Source organism: Aegilops tauschii, chromosome 6, assembly GCF_002575655.3.
Source record: "Aegilops tauschii subsp. strangulata cultivar AL8/78 chromosome 6, Aet v6.0, whole genome shotgun sequence".
Lineage (NCBI taxonomy): Eukaryota > Viridiplantae > Streptophyta > Magnoliopsida > Poales > Poaceae > Aegilops > Aegilops tauschii.
The window spans coordinates 41,032,114-41,036,368 of NC_053040.3; the positions used below are offsets into that span (position 1 = coordinate 41,032,114).

The 4,255-nt window shown below is 44.5% G+C and overlaps 1 long non-coding RNA gene across 1 annotated transcript; it reads right to left on the bottom strand.

Annotated features, from left to right (window-relative positions):
- Positions 1-1,229: 1,229 nt before the first annotated feature.
- LOC120966131 (uncharacterized) lies at positions 1,230-4,047 on the bottom strand. Its single transcript, XR_005759236.3, has 2 exons — positions 3,004-4,047; positions 1,230-1,530 (listed from the first exon to the last, which is right to left on the bottom strand). It is a non-coding gene; the product is annotated as an uncharacterized lncRNA (long non-coding RNA).
- Between the last annotated feature and the right edge of the window lie 208 nt (positions 4,048-4,255).

Genomic DNA, 4,255 nt, shown 5'->3' on the forward strand with positions numbered 1-4,255 from the left:
AGAGAGAGAAGAGGAGAGATTTGGAAGAGATATTAGTTTTTTTTAGACAATGGAAGAGAGATTAGTGAGAAGATCTCACTTTCCTCACGTTAGAAGTTCTTTTCGAAAAGGAGGATTACCCCCGGCCTCTGCATCAGCATGGTGCACACAGCCATCTTTCTTAATTATTCACTAGAGTCTGACAAAATGAATACAAGGATCAACCAAAGCCCCCTTCTAGGTTAACAAAGTCGCAACACGTACAAGCATACAGATGTGACATGTCCGCATAACAGACATGATCTAATCCAGTGGCCTGAAGACCATCCGGTCTAGGCGTCCCACAACGTGCACCGCTTGCGCATGCTCTAGGATCTGCTGCCCCCATGCATATTCCGTCATCCCGTCTAGAGAAGGAATAATTGCATAGATCTTGCCTGTCCCATCCTCCGTTGATGTCACCATGACACCATGGTAGAATTGGGGACAGAGAAATTAGAGGAGAGATCTTAGTAGTCCCACCTTAAAATCAGGGTAGGGAAGAGGGATTGGGCTCGTAAAAGAGTGTTTTCGTTTCCAAGGTTCGTCTCGGATTCCATCGGCTTGATTCACAATACGCTTCTTCCCGTGAATTTACGCTTTCAGTTTGAATCTAAAACATATACCCGAGGTGGTACTATCTTCGCTATAGAAACGTTTCGTTGCCTGCACGTACGTCACCGATCGATCTGGTTTCGTTTATCCATCACCGAGTTTAAAGGCCCAGCCCTACTAAGCCAGCGACCACACAGCCCACAAAACAAAAGGGTTAAAGGCCTGGGCAAGGCTAGAAAATTACTCTGGTACAGAATAGTCCCACCTTGCCCCCTTACATTAAATCCTCCCAATTTATATACGCTTTTTAGTTTTCTCGGCGTCAAGGAGCTGTCTCGGGAATTAAGGAGTGAAGCGTGCAAGGAATAATAAAGTCTCTGACTTGAGAATAAGGAAGGAAGGGTTAAAGGAAGGAAAGCCAGATAGGAAGGCATAATCAAAGGAGCAACAATGAAATTGAAGGGAGGATTAAAGGAAGGAAAGCCGGATTAAAGGAAGGCATAATCACAGGAGGAACAATGAAATTGAAGGGAGAATTAAAGGAAGCAAAGCCGGATTAAAGGTAGGCCTAATCACAGGAGGAACAATGAAATTGGAAGGGCCCCTAGATCATGCGCACATTGAAGGTTGGCCGGGCTCTCCTGCTATGCTGGATGTACAGGGTTGGTTTCTTGAACAAGCACGAGCACACATTTGTCCCACGCATGAAGTCTTTTTAGAATTTCTAATACATACGAAGAGGGAGTGACCAATCAAAAGCATGCTGAAACAAAACCTGAAAACTAACCCTTTTCATCTCACTAAGTGGAAATGCTCTATTTTTGCCTTGAAGAAATCCACAACTGCTTCAACTCCAGCATTCTAACCTTCCCAAACTGAAATGCTGCTGCGGCCCTGTTTTTTTATCAAATTCTCTACCTGTGCCAGCGCCTATCTGAGCTCCTTGTACGACAGAACCTGCAGAACAAGAACCTCATGAGCAAGAATCTGAAGAATACTGCTGAAAGAACAAGAACCTGAAGAAAGTCACAATTAAGGTGATACTGATGAAAGTGCATTTTACTGTGCTTTTGACATTATTATTTGAAGGAGCAAATGCTCAAATTGAAACAGATTATTTGGGTATGGTACTTTAATTCCAGATGATCAACAAATGTCATGTTTTGATTCCTGGATCATGCATATATATCCTGCCATTCCAGCTCAAGTTAGACTAATGCAGCAAGACCATAAACATGTACTCCTGGTATACAGCGGAGCATACGGCATACAGCGGAGCAAGCTAATGCTGCTACACTGCTGAATTAAACATTCTTTGCCTAAGATGTCTATGCATTAATGTAATGCATGAAAGTCACTACAAACAAGCAGATACTCTTGTTTTTCTGTAGTACTCATGTTATCAAGCAGAAAAGGAAAAGAAGAGAAAAGAAACAACATTCATGGGAGTGGGAGATGCTTCTGCTAATCTGATGCCAGAAAGAAATGAAGAAAATAATGATGTCTTTGTACATACGGCCATAAACCCCAATGATAGAGCGAGCATGAACACTGAACAGGGAAAGCAAACGGTGCTCCGGCATCCGGATCCAGTCAGAAAACGATCAAGGCATCACGTTCCCAAATCCTACCTCACCTGGTCATTATCAGTCCCTTTAATGTTCTGGATCAGGAGCAAGGTGTACTCCTCCCTGCCTTTTTGTTTGCCCTAATCCTACTCCCCTTTTTTGAAAGGGGTTTTTGTTTTGGAATTGGAATTCTTATCCGAATAAGCAGATCCTTCAGTATCACTGCCATTTCTGTAGCATTCCTTAATGGTAGTGTTCTTTTTTCCTTATTGTGTGATCTGAATAAGCACATTCCCAAAGCTATAAGATGCTTTAACTGAACATTTACAGACATCTGTTACTACTGGATAATCACCACATTACTACTACTGGTCACTACACTACATGGTCAGATTTGAGAAGAGAGCGAACTTTGGCTACATAAGATATTGTACATACCAATAGAAAGAAATAGCCCATGTGTCCATAGCAATAGAAAGAATTACTCTAGCACATTTGTACTTGCTGCAGAAATTATATGTTTGGTCACAACTACTCAGGGTATATAATCTCCTACTCCAAATAGCTATAAACAGATAGAATCAGTAGCAACTCCAAATTAAATGACCATAGTAATTAGGAACAATTTGCTGTAAATTTACTCCTGATATTAGGAGTACTGTAATTTACTCCTGACATTTTGCAAGATTACTACTGGTACATTTAAACAGAACAATTTGCTGAAAATAGGAGTACATCATGATGATGAACAAGTACTCTAGCAGTTAACAGGAACAAATCATTGCAGCAACACATGAATTAAACCATGTCACAAGTCCAGTGCTAGCTATCTGTGGCACCATAGAGAAGAGGAGGAACTCACCTAGGTGGTTGTAGTCGAGGTAGAAGCTCGTCGCCGCCGTCCCTGCACGGCGAGGAAGAAGCTGCAGCACCGAGAGAGCCACGTCTTTAACAGTAACAGTAACAATCTATTACCTGCAAGAAGAATGAAGAACAATCTCTTGGATTACAGTACACTCACATAGTTATTGCTGTGGCAAGAATAAAATGTTTAAACACTGAATTTACTCCAAGAACTTAAACAACAGTCTAGAATATTGAAGTACAGCAGAGATATCATCCTCCCACACTTGTTCCTTTGTTCTTAAGAAGATAAACATCATCATAGTACTCGAATTACAGAAAAGTTCCAGAAATAATGACTGAAACTTGGAAGCTGGGTCACAATCAGGAGTAATTGTAGCAATGAGGAACTAGCGAAAATACTGCACTCCTAATTAACTCTGAACATGGATTGATTACTCATCGAGGAGACGCAGAACGCTGCGGCCAGAGAAGCAGCAATGAAAATGAGACGGAGAATGTTGGGCATCAATTACTCTTAGGAAGATTTGGAACCACCGCAGATTAAGTCGAGAAAGGGAAGCACCACGGATTAAGGCGAAATTACTCCATCTATCTGTCAGTGCACTCTCCGCCCGCCATGGAGGACATGCTCCTCCCCGCTAGCCGCCTTCGCCGCTACCGGATCCAGCACCGCCGCCAGATCAGCCAATTTGGACCCAAAAAATGAGCTTTTTTGGAGCCAGGCAGATGCGTCGGGGGCAGAGGCGGGCGAATGCGTAGGCGGAAGCGGCGCTCGACGGGCATATGCGACGGCAGTAGCGCTCGCTCTGCCGGGGCATGCGGCGTCGCGCCGGCACTGGGACGGCGGAGAAATTCGGGGGGTGCGGGCGGAATGGTGGATGCGAGTTGAGTGGGCGATGCGACGACGAGAACTGATGATTCTCTGGACTGCCAGTTGTGTTGTGTCCCAAAAACTTCCAGGTTTTTTTAGGGTAATTCCAGGTTTTTATTTGTTTGTAAATTTACCACTAGCGACAGATATTTCGGGATGAAGGGAGTACTATTTTTGGCCGCAGCGGCCCGGGCCAACAGCGGCCTTGCGCTTGCCCGGCGCGCAAATGCAGAGGAGGCGTGAGGGAGAGGACAAGGGCACGGGAAGGAATGAGGAGGCGGCGTAGAAGGGTTCGTCACCGGCGTGGCAGCACTCTCCGGTCGGAGTGGCGCTCGCTCCTCTGTGTGTTGTGTGTCTGTGAGACAACGCGAGGGGA